A 15,214-nucleotide genomic window follows, 5' to 3' on the forward strand; every position below is an offset into this window, starting at 1 on the left:
AAAAAAAAAAAAAAAAAAAAAAGAAGATCCAACTATACGCCACCTCCATGAGGCTCATCTCAGTTCTAAAGACAAACATAGGCTCAAAGTGAAAAGATACTCCAAGCAGATGGCAGCCAAAATAAAGCAGGGGTAGCCTTACTCACATCAGACAAAATAGACTTCAAGCCAAAAAAGGAAACAAGAGACAAAAATGGACATTATAAAATGTTAAAAGAAATAATCCATAAAGATGACATAACACTTATTAATATATATACACCTTACATAGGAACAACAAAATATATAAAGCAACTATTAACAGACCTAAAGGGAGAAATTGACAGCAACTCAATAATAGCAGGAACCTTTAACACCTCTACTTGCATCAATGGATACATCATAAAGACAGAAAGTCCACAAAGAAACAGCAGCCTTAAGTGAAGCATTAGACCAGATGAACTTAAAAGTTTTATACAGAACATTCCATCCAAATGCAGCAGAATACACATTCTTCTCAAGTGCATATGAACCATTCTCAAGGAGAGACCATATTCTGTGACACAAAATAAGTCTCAATAAATTTAAGAAAATTGAAATCATATCAAGAGTATTTTCTGGCCACAATGGTATGAAACTAGAAATCAACCACAAGAAGAAAGCTGGAAAAAAATCACAAAATTTGGAGATTAAACAACATGCTACTGATCAACTATTGGGTCAATGAAGAAATCAAAGGAGAAATAAAAAAATACCTAAGACATATGAAAATGAAAATATGACATACTAAATTCTATGGGATGCAGCAAGAGTGGTACTAAGAGGAAAATTTATAGCAACATAGACCTACCTCAAGAAACAAAAAAATCTCAAATAAACAATCTGACCTTACACCTAAAGGAACTAGCCAAAGAAAGACAAAGCCCAAAGTCAGTAGAAGGAAGAAAATAATAAAAATCAGAGTGGAATTAAATGAAATAGAGACTATAAAAGATAATAGAAAAGATCAGTGAAACTAAGAGTTGGTTCTTTGAAAATACAAATTGAAAACTTTTAGCCAGACTCACTAAGAAATAAAGAGCAAAAGCTCAAATAAAATCAGAAACCAAAGAGAAGTTATAACAGACATCACAGAAATTCAAAGGATTATAAGAGACTTATGAACAGCTATATGACAACAAATTGGACAACCTAGAAGAAATGGATAAATTCTTACAATCATATAACCTTCCAAGACTAAATCAGGAAGAAATAAAAAACATGAAAAGACCAATCACTAGTAAAGAGATTGAAACAGTAACCAACACCCAAAAGTTCAGGACCACACAGCTTCACTGGTGAATTCTACCGAACATTCAAATAAGAGTTAATACCTATCCTTCTCAAATTCTTCCAGAAAACTGAAGAGGAAGAAATGCTTCCTAACTCATTTTATAAGGCCAATATTACTCTGATACCAAAACCAGACAAGAACAACACAAGAAAACTATAGGCCAATATCTTTGATGAACATAGGTGGAAAAATCCTCAAGAAAATATTAGCAAAGAGAATTCAACAAATATTAAAAGGATCATACACAATGATCAAGTGGGATTTATTCCAGGGAAGCAAGCGTGATTCAACATGTACAAATCAATCAATGTGATACACATTAACAAAATGAAGGATAAAAATCATATGATCATTTCAATAGATAAAGAAAAACCATTTGAAAAGACTCAACATTCATTTGAACAACATCAATCAGTATAGAAGGAATGTACCTCAACATAATAAAGGCCACATATGACAAACCCAGGCTAACATCACACTCAATGGTGAAAAACTGAAAGATGTACTAATAAGATCAGGAACAGGACAAGGATGCCCACTCCCGCCACTCTTATTCAACACAGTATTAGAAGTCCTAGGCAGAGCAATTATGCAAATAATAATAATAACAATAAAGAAATAAAAGGAATACAAATTGGAAAAGAAAAAGTAAAAGTGTAACTATTTGCAGATGACATTTTAAATGTTAAAAACCCTAAAAACTCTACCCAAAAACTATCAGAAATAGTAAACAAATACAGTAAAATTGTAGTTTACAAAAATCTGTTGCATTTCAATAAAATAACAACAAACTAGCAGAAAGAGAAATTAAGAAAATAACCCCATTTACAATTATAACCAAAAAAGTAAAATACCTGGGAATAAATTTAACCAGGAGGTAAGAGACCTGTACACTGAAAGCTATAAGACATTGTTGAAAGAAACGGAAGAAGACACAAAAACAAAGAAAGACATTCCATGCCCAAGGACTAGGCATTTTTTAAATGTCCATATTACCTAAATCAATCTACAGATTCAATGCAGTCCCTATCAAAATCCCAAAGATAGTTTTCACAGAAAAAGAACAAAAAATCCTAAAATTCATATGGAACCACAAAAAACCCTAAATAGCCAAAGCAATCCTAAGAAAAAATAACAAGGCTGGAGATATCACACTCCCTGATTTCAAACTGTAGTATAAAGCTATAGTAATCAAAATGGTATGTAAGTGGCTCAAAAACAGACATATAGATCAATGGAACAGAATAAAGACTTCAGAAATGAACCCATGTTCATATGATCACTTAAATTATGACACTGGAGCCAAGAATGTACAGTAGGGAAAAGACAGTCTGTTCAATAAATGGTGTTGGGAAAACTGGACAGCTATGTGCAAAAGAATGAAACTGGATCACTTTCTTATACCACATACAAAAATAAACTCAAAATGGAATAGAGATTTAAATGTAAAACTTGAAACCATAAAACTCCTAGAAGAAAACATGGGCAGTAATCTCTTCTACATTGGTCTTAGCAGTATCTCTCTAGATATTTTTTCTCAGGCAAGGGAAACAAAAGCAAAAACAAATAAATGGGACTATATAAAACTAAAAGATTCTGCACACAAAGGAAACCATAAACCAAATGGAAAGACAACCTACTGAATGGGAGAAGATATTTGCAGATCATATACCTGATAAGAGGTTAATATCCAAAATATATAAAGAACTCATATGACCCAACAGTAAAAAGAATCCAAACAACCCAATTTAAAAAATCGGAAGAGGATCTGAATAAATATTTTTCCAAAGAAGACATACAGATGACCAATAGGCTCATGAAAAAAAATGTTCAACATCACTAATTATTAGGAAAATACAAATCAAAACTGCAGGGCTTCCCTGGTGGTGCAGTGGTTGAGAGTCCACCTGCCGATGCAGAGGACGGGGGTTCGTGCCCCGATCCGGGAGGATCCCACATGCCGCGGAGCGGCTGGGCCCGTGAGCCATGGCTGCTGAGCCTGCGCGCCCGGAGCCTGTGCTCCGCAACGGGAGAGGCCACAATAGTGAGAGGCCCGCGTACCTCAAAAAAAAAAAAAACTGCAGTGAGATATCATCACATGCCTGTTAGAACGGCCACTATCAAAAAGGCAAGAAATAACAAGTAATGGAGAGGATGTGGAGAAAAGGGAACCCTCAAACACTATTAGTGGGAATGGTAATTGGTGCAGCCACTATGGAAAATAGTATGGAAACTCCTCAAAACATTAAGAATAGAACTACTGGGCTTCCCTGGTGGCGCAGTGGTTAAGAGTCCACCTGCCGATGCAGGGGACACGGGTTATGTGATCCGGATATCCACTTTCGGTTATCTGTCTAAAGAATATGGAAACCCTAACTGGAAAAGATATATGCACCCCATATTCACCACAGCATTGTTAACAATAGCCAAGTTATGGAATCAATGTAAGTACCCATCAACAAATGAATGGATAAAGATGTGAATATATACATACAATGGAATACTGCTCAGCCACAAAAAGTGATTAAATCTTGTCATTTGCAACAACACGGATGGATCTCGAGGGCATTGTGTTAAGTGAGATAAGTCAGACAGAGAAGGACAAATACCATATGATTTCACTCATATATGTAATATTTTTAAAAAACAAAAACAAAACAAACACATAGATACAAAGAATAGTGTTTACTAGAAGAAAAGGGATGTGGGGGAGGGCAAACTGGGTTAAGGGGGTCAACTGTCTGGTGATGGATAGAAACTAAACTTTTGGTGGTGAGTATGCTATAGTGTATATAGAAGTCAAAATATAATGTTGTACACAAGAAACATAATGTTACAAACCAATGTTACCTCAATAAAAAAGAGTAGTGCAGAACAATGAAGAATCTCAAAATATAGTGATTCTGATAAATGATAAAAGACTGGAGTTATAAAGCCAAGAAGTCATGGTATTTCAAGGGGCATCAATGTAGATTTTGAATTCATACAAAAGAATCATAGAAGGGACCGTGACATAGCTGACCCCTATCCTTCATTTGAAGGACCCCCAATGTACTTTATGAATGAGCCCCTGTATTGACTCTAATAGAAAATTTTGTTCTGCTGAAATGTCTTTAAATGAACTGGGATGTTTGACTCATTAAAAAAATATTTGAGACTGTACTGAACTGAAAAGGCTATAAATTTTAAAAAAGAAACAAGTTTGATGCATATTAAGCACCAGTTATAAAAGAAACAGGGGTCTGCTGAATCCTCAAATGGTGGCATCAGGAGGTGAGAGATTCAGAGATTAGAAAGTACATGCAGGATGTATATTCTGTTCACAATCTGTCTTTTCAATGAATGAAAGTCAAATAGAGCAAAGATGAGCTGAGGTAGCTGTGAGGTCTTATACCTTGAGGACAACTTTTCTTTTCTTCTGGACATTGATCAGCACTGTGGCTTTCCAGAGAGGATATGAGAGGTATGACCACTGTGGATGTGACCACCCACCTTGGGAAAGTAAGCTCTCTGGTGCATGTGGAAACCTGCAAGGTCTTTCTGTAGTCAGAGCCAGACAAGGAAAAAGATTAACTCATCCCTCTGTACTTGCTTCTTTCTTGAGGACTGGGGCATTTCTACTGGGAAATGGCTGGTGGGATAAGATTTGAGGTAGGCATGAAAATAGATAGGTTTCATTGCAAAAATGTCCCACAGCAAAGCTATGTTCTCTAAATCAAGAAAACTGAAAAGATAAGTTCTCTGCGAAATTCAATTCACTCACAACATGTTCTGCCTTTACCATAAATTAAAGCCACAGTAAGTGGCTCTAACTCTCCACTGACATATCAGAGGAAGGAAGTTTGGAATGAGAGTTAGGCTACTTACCACCTCCTTCACTAAATGTTTAACAATATTTCAGTGAAGGCAGGAAAAACAAACACTCTTCACCAATTTTGAGATGATTTCCAAGTCTGGATTCTAATATATGGAAAGGGAATAATAAATTTAAAAAAATTTATACAAAACAACATGTTCCTTTTAAGAAATCAATAGGTGGAAGATATTAAAACACTCAGGTAAAGCAAGTTGCCTATTTCAAGTGCTCTATCAGTATCAAATCTCAAGGCAATACCAAAAATCATAAATACTTTGCTATCTCTCTATGGTAGGCAGAATTCTAAGAATGGTCTCCACTGACTTTCACTCTTGTATAATAACCCACCACTTTGAGTGTGGATGGAAGTGACATCAGAAAGCTTACAAGCCAGAGAAGGATATAATGTATCATTGCTGGCATTGAAAATGGAGCATTCACAAAGAGCTCAAAATGGCTCCTTGTTGACAATCAGCAAGAAAACAGGAACCTCAGTCCAACAACCACACGGAACTGAATTCTGCCAACAATCTGAATGATCCTAGAAGCAGATTTCTTTCCCCTGAATCTCCAGATAAAAGCCCAGCAGACTGATGCTGTGATTTTAACCTTCTGATACTCTGAGCAGAGAACCCAGTCAAGCCTGAAAGACTTCTGATTTAAAGAACTTTAAGATAATAAATGTGTGTTGTTTTAAGCTATTAAATGTTCAGTAATTACAAAGTAATAGAAAACTAATATACTTTCTATACATAGTTCTTCCATCTATCCAAAGAAATATAGGTAAAGAATCTGATTTTCTACACTGTTACAAGAAAAAGACTTAATTTAAAAAGAAGTTAATGGGACTTCTCTGGTGGTGCAGTGGTTAAGAATCCGCCTGCCAATGCAGGCGAAACGGGTTGAGCCCTGGTCCAGGAAGATCCCACATGCCATGGAGCAACTAAGCCCGTGCGCCACAACTACTGAGCCTGTGCTCTAGAGCCCACGAGCCACAACTACTGAAGCCCGCATGCTTAGAGCCCGTGCTCCACAACAAGAGACGCCACCGCAATGAGAAGCCCGTGCACTGCAACGAAGAGTAGCCCCCGCTCTCCGCAACTAGAGAAAGCCCACGCGCAGCAACAAAGACATAACGCAGCCAAAAATAAAATAAAATAAATAAATTTATAAAAAAGGAAAAAAAAGAAGTTAAAAGAACTCACAGATTTCATGACAGTTACCCACAGAAGATCTGAATTAAAATAAAATTCATACTTTGTAAATCAATACAAATTGAGTTCCAGAAACCAAAGTTGTATACATTAAACTCCATACCTATTTCAAAAGATGAAAACATGTTAGACAAATAAATCCCAAAATATCTTAGTAAATAAAATATATGTATAATGATTTAAGGGGAAAACAATGTACTTTTCCATTTTGAATCTTTGGTAAAATAAAAACATTCTGTTTTTAAAAGAGAAGTTGGAATCAATAGATACAGAGGTCATTTTTTTGAGCAAGGAGTGACAAGGGACCAATACATCTGGTCACCATTCATTTCATAACGTTACTTTAAGGAAATCCAAAAGAACATTTCTTTGGTACTTGATCTCTACTTACTAAGGGGTTCATGAAAATGAAAAGAGTTCACAAATGCTTGGCAGTGTGATAAACCGACACTAGGAGATTTACTGTCTTATGGACTATAAGGCAATCAAACCATAAATGCCTTTCTTCCTCTGCAGATAGTTCCACTTAAATCAAAAGATGCAATATGCCACAATACTTGATGTCCTTTCATTTTCTTCTTAATATAGAGTATGTTAACATCCAAATCTCTGTTCAACACAAGAAGAGGCAGTGTCACACAGTGGTTCATATGTGAGTTCTAAAATTAGCCTTCCTCAATTCAAATCCTCAACCTACCACTTACTAAGTATGTGATCTTGGACAAGTTAGCTAACTTCTTTGTGCCTCTATTTCCCTTCTGTAAATGGGGAGAATAAGAAAACATACATCGTCAGATTTGTAAAGTCTTTGCAACAGTGCCTGAAACATATTAAGTGCTCAGTAAATCTTAGCTATTAAGAAAATTGCCAAAGCTTTTCCTTATAGTCATCTCATTTCTTTAGGCAAAATTAGACATCCTAACAATGGATACATTTTTCAAAGAAAAGCCTGTGCAACATGGTGGCATACTACAAACCTTCACCTACTTCTTCTGTCTGTCCCATTACTCCTGCATTACATCAGGGTCTTTTACTCAATGACCACTTATAGGTAAGACAGAAATTGGATATGGAAAACATAAGAGGGCCTCTGAAACTGGTCCAGCTGAGTCTCAGACATAAGTCCAGAAATGTAGTCTAAAACTGAACCAGTGCTTGAGATATGTAGTTTGACCATCTTTGCTTTGAATTTTACTTAAAAACATAAGTACTTGGCCAAGGAGGCCTCAAATATGCATAAAGAACATCAGTGGGACACGAATGAAGAGCCTGTCAACTCTTTAATAAATTTTCCATTTGAATTAAATGTACCATTAAAAAATAAAAGAATGTTTGATTTGTTTTGCACTCTTGAACTAAATGAATCCACTATGAGGTATACATTCAAGCAGTAAAAAGCATGGGCTTTGGACTTAGACTGATTTTCAACCCCCCATCTGAATCTCAGTTTCCTCACCTCTAGAATGAGAATAACATTAGTATGCAACCTCAGGGAGTAGTTGTGAGATGCACATGCGATAATGCAAGCATGCACACATAACAGACTGTGTGGTACACATAAGCTCTCAAATAGAGACGTTATAACAAACGTTAGCTGTTATCATTAGTAAATTTATGTTTTACTTCCATGTGAAATCAATTTCTTCCCTGTAAAAGCTGTGGATAAGCTTCTCTCAAACTATCAGCAATCTCATTTTTATGATTTGGGAAAACTTTAAAATAGGTAAAAAAAAAAAACAAAAAAACTATGTGTGAAGGTGCTAGAGAAGCTGCACTGGCAGCTCCAAGGCATGATTCAGATATGACACATTGCACCTGCGTGTATTATAATCCTACATTATTCTTTTAAATTTCTTTGAATAAATTTGGGAGTCTAACACAGAGAGAATATGAAATGTAGGACTGATAATATAAGAATCTCAATTAATCAACACCTCTCTGTATATGTCGAAAGCAAGTCTGTGCAAAAAATTAAATCTTGGGTCAGGTGCCTCTGCTTTCTGTTCAGAGGTTTCTGCAAATAACGTTATCCGTCTACTGTACAAGGTACTTTACAAATATTAATACTCAGAACAGTCCCAGGGTTAAGTAGTTATATTCAGGGTTTTTTTTTAATTTGTGAAATACAAATCACATTTTTTGTGCATAAAACATAATCAAGCAGCTTAATGGATGATCGTAAAGTGAATACGTTTACACCACCATCCAGGTGAAGAAAAAGAACACTGTCGGCCTCCTGGATGTTCTGCACTTGCTTCTTCATAATCACAACTCTTGCCTAAAAGTTATTCCTATCATTACTTTTATGGTTATCATTTCCTTGTTTTGCTTAATAGCTTATCTACCTTTGCAACTCTTCATACTTTGGTTCAGTTTTGCCTGTTTTTGAACTTTACACAAATGGAATCACCTACCATGTATTCTTTTATGTCTGACTTCTTTCAAGCAAACATTATACTTGTGTGATTCATCTTTGTTATTTATACATGTAATTTCTTCATCTTTACCAGAATATACTGTTACATTATACAAATCTACCAAAATATACTAATCCATTTTACTGCTGATGGACATATGGGTTGTTTTGAGTTTTGCACTATTGTGAATAATGCAGCTAAGAACTTCTTGTACATGTCTCTAAGTGCACAGAAGCATGCATAAATATGCTGGCTATATATGTGGGAATAGAACTGCTGAGTCTCTAGATATACATAACTTCAAATTTAGTAGATGATACCAAGTTTTTCCAAGGTGGTTGCACCCTAGGTATTATTTATAACATGCTTATAAATATGAGAATTTGTTCAAACTCTTGAGTCACAGTCTACAGCCAGGGTTGCAAAAGAGTTCTAGAAACTGCTGTCACTGTAACTATGAGTCACATTGATGAGCATGGTTCCAGCCATAGGGTAGGAAAATCCATGTTTATTTCCATGTCCGTCTAGCTAGGTTTCCATATAGATGGATGATTCCATCAGGTTGAATCAGGATGGATTATAAAACTATTCTATTGCTGTACAGGTACCATCAGTCTGAGTAACTGACAGGTCAAGAATAGGATCTCAAAATTCTGTCTGACCTGGCACCAGAGCCCAGCATACTAATGAGTTTTTACAATTCCTGAATACTGGAAGCTAATGATCTAGGAGACAGTAACATGTACAATAAAACTTTATCATCCAGTAGCGTGTCGGTGGGAGGAAGAAACATATATTCAAAAAGTCCATTCAAGTTACAGCTCTGACAAAATACATCTGGATAACCTATAGGACAATTATGACCATTTTAAAGCACACCTGATATCACCTGACTTGGAAAAGCAGAAATTGACATACAAATCTTAAATTGCCTCTTGACCACTTACGGAAAGAAAGGGTTTTCAACATGCTATTTTTTTTTCTGATATGCTCCTTCAGGTTTTTATTTTAAAAATTAGGGCATGATACTTTCCCTATTTGTAAATTAGGACTACAAAATGGAAGGCACTTAGATAATAAAGGCAATCACACAGATATAGTCAACTGTACCAGCATAATCACAAAAAAAAAAAAGTTTAGGAAGCTATGTAGACTAACAACTAGCCGAACTACTACAATGTGACATGGATATAAATTACAGCACAACCCCTATTTCTCTGACCAAAGACAGTTCTGTCATATCATGCATTTAAATAAATCTCAGCACTATAAAGTAATTATACTACTGGGTTTATAATTAGATGAGACAGTAATAAATTGTCAGGGTTATACTAAAAAAGGAGATTTGCTTACTCATTTTCATTTATAAATAGACATTTAGAGCAATTACAAATCTTGCTAAACATTCATGTCATTTAAAAAATCAACTTAAAAGAGCTCCATCTTTAGCCAAATTTATAATATATAAGCCTTGAAAATATGTCTCAAAAGGGAAGATTCTACCAAAAGAATGCCCACTCTTTATTAGTGAAATAATGCTGGTTGCCACTATACCTTATATACATATAAAATATACTTTATATATATATTTTAATATAGTAAATATATATTTAAATTATATATGATATAGATTTCATATATATGATGTATTAGCTAATTTTTAAATAAACTACTTGTCTACAAAATATCTCCATAAAATATTCCAGCTCCTTTGGGCTTTTGTCAAGATTCCTATTAATGTATCAGAAATTTTATTAGCTACCAACACACAAAAGAATGCATTTTACATGCTGTTTTCCGTGAACACCAGAATAAACATTTAGAGAGAATGACAAAATAGTATCATTCAAACTCAAGGCAAGACTACACTGACGCTTCTCACCAAAGGTCTGTGAGAAGACTGTAATTAGGCTGTAAACCCTGGGTTGCAAGCTGTTCTCAAAAATCATTCTAGAACTCTTCATCTAGCAGTCCTTTTATTTATATCTAAAGAGAAATTCAATCTTCTAGTCACTGTGCTACACACACAGAGGAAAGAAATTAGTCAATAACTGACTGTTCATCCTGTGCTGCTTTATCATGCAAAGTAAAGAACTATATGTATGTATTTTTTTTTCGTGGGCCTCAGTAGTTGTGGCACACGGGCTCAGTAGTTGTGGCACACAGGCTCAGTAGTTGTGGCTTGCGGACTCTAGAGCGCAGGCTCAGCAGTTGTGGCGCACGGGCTTAGCTGCTCTGCAGCATGTGGGATCTTCCCAAATCAGGGCTCCAACCCATGTCCCCTGCATTGGCAGGCGGATTCCTAACCACTGCACCACCAGGGAAGCCCAAGAACTACATATATTTAAAAAGTTGAAAGTGACTTGATTTGGTTAGGAAGAGATTCCGAATAAATTTTAGGTAGCTAATATCTTAACTCACTAATCTGAAGGGTTTCCTCTTTCTAAAAATATATCCACCTTTGGGACACAGCAAAATGAATGCTTCACTGCTCTTTAAAGCTCAAACATAATATCCATTCACTTCTTCAGAAATAGTGCAGTGTTGTTAGAAAAAGTGACGTTAAATATATTTCAATATTTCCACATTCTTTGGGGGTAGATGTTTTACCCAGTAAAGTGAAGGTATAAGATAACAGGGAAAGACAAGTTGGGAGACACTGCAGGTGGGCACACAATGTCCCTCTTGGTGATCATTATCCTCCACTGAATTACTGCAGGAAACTCCTTGCTGGATCATCAAACGTCTCCCAAAAAAATCATCTCAAAAAATAATTCACATCATGCCACCATTCTGCTTTAAAAACCTCCAATGGATTTCCATTGTAATTAGATTAAAATCCAATCTCTTTTACTGGTCTAGGGGACCCTGCATCATCTGGCCCCTCTCCTCTCTGAACTCATTCCTTACCCCCACTTATGCCCTCTGATGCAGCTACACTGGTCTTTTGGTTCTTCAACGAGACCAAGCATCTTCCTCTTCCTGAAACAGACCTTCCTCTTTCCCCAGAACTTCACATGACTGACTCCCTCTCATCAATAAGGTTTCACCTGAATGGTCATCTCTTCAAAGGTGTGTTCTCTGAGCACCTTTACTAAAATATGGTGCCCACAACTCCTACCACAGCCCTCCATCCCACTTGTTTCTTTTGGGTTCTTCATAGCATTTATCTCTAACTAAAATTTTATTATTTATATATTTGTTTGTTTGAATGTTTATGAGCTATTCTTCCCACTAGATTATAGACATTGATGGCAATGTATTTTCTCCATATTGTTCACTGATACATCTCCAGTGCCTAGAATAGCTCCTGTTATATAGTAGATAATTAATAATAAATAATATGTATTGGGTAAATGATCGAAATATTTATGTTTTGGTTAGTACATGCAACGTGTGTTAATGTGTATTCTCTCTTTTACATTTGACAAAGCCACTAGAATGTGACATCTCCCACTTCTTGTTTTCTGAGCTTCCTGACAGCAGAGGCCATGTTGTGCTTATCCCTATATCCCCACTACCTGGCTCAGTACCCAATCATAATAGGTGTTCAATAATTACTTGATGAATCAACCTACTGAATAAATGCATGCATGAAAAGTAAATGGATGGATGGATGGATGGATGAGGGTTTTGATTTTTTTTTTACTTGATATGGTCCAAGTAAGGATGGTTCCTACTATTGCAGTTTACACAGAATAGCATACATGGAAAGGAAGGTGTTAGTAGTCACTGCTGGTGTTCTGCTCAGATTCCCTTTGCATAGGGTTTCTCAAGCCTGGCGCTACTGACATTTTGGACTGCATAATTCTTTGTGGTAAAGGGGCTGTCCTGTGCACGTAGGATGTTTAGGAACATCCGTGACTTCTACCCACTAGATGCCAGTAGCAACACCACTACTACCTCTCTATCTGAGCCGTGACAATCAAAATTATCTCCAAGCATTGCTAAACGTCTCTCATCTCTCAGGGACAAAACTGACCCCAGTTAAAAACGACTGCCCTTTGGGACTTCCCTGGTGGTGCAGTGGTTAAGAATCCGCCTGCCAATGCAGGGGACACGGGTTCAAGCCCTGGTATGGGAAGATGCCACATGCTGAGGAGCAACTAAGGCCGTGCACCACACCTACTGAGCCTGCACTCTAGAGCCTGCAAGCCACAACTACTGAAGCCCACGCGCCACAACTACTGAAGCCCGCGTGCCTAGAGCCCATGCTCCGCAACAAGAGAAGCTACTGCAACGAGAAGCCCACGCACCACAATGAAGAGTAGCCCCCACTCGCCATAATTAGAGAAAAGCCCGCGTGCAGCAACAAAGGCCAAACACGGCCAAAAAAAAAAGAAACCTAGTGCCCTTTATCTGTACCCTTCTCCTACTTGTTGTAGGTACTGGCTGCTAACAAAAGCACTCTTCTGAGAAATGTCCCCAGCCTCTGTGAGCTGCCTCTCTGGGAAGTTAAGCCATCCCTCCGAGGATAGCTTTACACTGAATGAATAAGAAAGAGAGGAATACAAGGACTAAGTCCCTTTGCCTCCAAGATGCTATCCCTGCTTCAGAATTCCAGCAGGCTCAGATCACGACTAGACTTCGGGTAAAACTACATCTCAGCCTAGCTGTCCCCAGGTGCTATCTTAATTCCCTCATTCTCTTACAGGATTCTCTCGATAGCACTATTTCAATAAACCACTTGCATAAAAATTCCCATCTCAGGGTCAGGTTCCTAGGAACCCAACCTAAGACATGTAAGACAATAGGTAAGGAGAAAGTAAATAAAATAATGCTTAGACAAGCATTAAAAGTACATCCCTCAAATTTGAGAGACAGATTTCATTCAGGGTGCTAAATGGTATCAGATCTCTCTGCAGAAATAATGCAGTACTTATTCAGTACTTATGTGTGGTAAGTTGACAGGGTGTGGATGGGTGTGGAGGTACAGGTAGCAGCTCAGTTGTGCTACTTACCTTCTACCCTTCAGGATTTTCAACATGCTTATTTTACTTATATGATCCTAAGTTTTCCCCTTTTTATGGTAAATATATAATATACCATGTATATACTTAATATATACTTAGCAATTTTGCAAAACTCATATGACTCATTCAACATGTATTGCACTAGATGTAAAACAAAGGGCAAGCCTTTCTCCATTTGGAAGCCACACATTCTTTTTCAAAATGTGTATTTAATGGTCATTCTATCAAAATCAAGCAGAATCACATTTCAAAAATGTGTGTGTATGTGTGTGTGTGTGTGTGTATATATATGCATATATATACACACTTTTTAAAAGGTGCATTTTCAAATTTTATTTGAAAATGAAAACCCAGATGTATTTGTTCATGTTGGATCATCTGTCTGGAACATCTTTTATCAAAATGTTCATATCTTACCTACATATTAAGTACAAATTTCAAGCTCAAGATGCTCCACAAAAGATTGCCAAATTCCCAAGGCTAAAAGTAATCACTCCAGGACTTCCCTGGTGGTTCAGTGGGTAAGACTCCCTGCTCCCAACACAAGGGGCCCAGGCTCGATCCCTGGTTGGGGAACTAGATCCCACATGCATGTTGCAGCTAAGAGTCCGCATGCTGCAACTAAAGATCCCGCATGCTGCAACAAAAATTCCGTGTGCCACAGCTAAAACCCAGCACAGCCAAAATAAATAAATAAATAATAAATATTTTAAATAAATAATCACTCCCTCCCCTGCAACTTATTTTATGCATTATATTTATTTGTATTTAATTCATATCATCTCCCTAAAATCCCCTAGGGCTGGACGAATCCTGTGCTCTAAATTTCTTGCCTCCAGCCTTATCCAGTGTGCTTCAAAAGAAATGAACTAATGAATGAAGTGAGGAAAGGTTACTTCTGTGGACTCTTACTTCTTTCTTTTTTGATAAAACTTGTACAAATTAATGACTTAAAAATTTTAGGAAGGATTAAGAGAACAGCAAGTCATGTACAAATACATGACTTTAATGAATATAATACACCAATCGACTATGAATATGACCTTTGATTTTTTTTAAGTTCTTCAGTCATGAAGTGTGTTCCCGAATTAATTCCCAAGCAGCTGTGATAATAATATGGCACACTTTCTGCTTTTCAGAAATTCCTAAATAAATGCCAGTTTTCAGAAAGAATTATCTAAAGAGCTTGTTAAAAATACAGCTACCCAGGGCTTCCCTGGTGGCGCAGTGGTTGAGAGTCCGCCTGCCGATGCAGGGGACACGGCTTCGTGCCCCGGTCTGGGAAGATCCCACATGCCGCGGAGCGGCTGGGCCCGTAAGCCATGGCCGCTGAGCCTGCGCGTCTGGAGCCTGTGCTCCGCAACGGGAGAGGCCACAACAGTAAGAAGCCCACGTACCGCAAAAAAAAAAAAAAAAAAAAACAGCAACACAACCCCCCCCTC

General features: G+C 37.1%; 1 protein-coding gene across 3 annotated transcripts in view; it reads right to left on the minus strand.

Annotated features, from left to right (window-relative positions):
• MACROD2 (mono-ADP ribosylhydrolase 2) overlaps positions 1-15,214 on the minus strand; it is a 1,936,537-nt gene that overhangs the window by 1,646,618 nt on the left and 274,705 nt on the right. The gene's annotated exons all lie outside the window — the stretch shown is intronic.

Source organism: Neophocaena asiaeorientalis, unplaced genomic scaffold (genome assembly GCF_003031525.2).
Source record: "Neophocaena asiaeorientalis asiaeorientalis breed wild unplaced genomic scaffold, Neophocaena_asiaeorientalis_V1.1 scaffold64, whole genome shotgun sequence".
Classification (NCBI taxonomy): domain Eukaryota; kingdom Metazoa; phylum Chordata; class Mammalia; order Artiodactyla; family Phocoenidae; genus Neophocaena; species Neophocaena asiaeorientalis.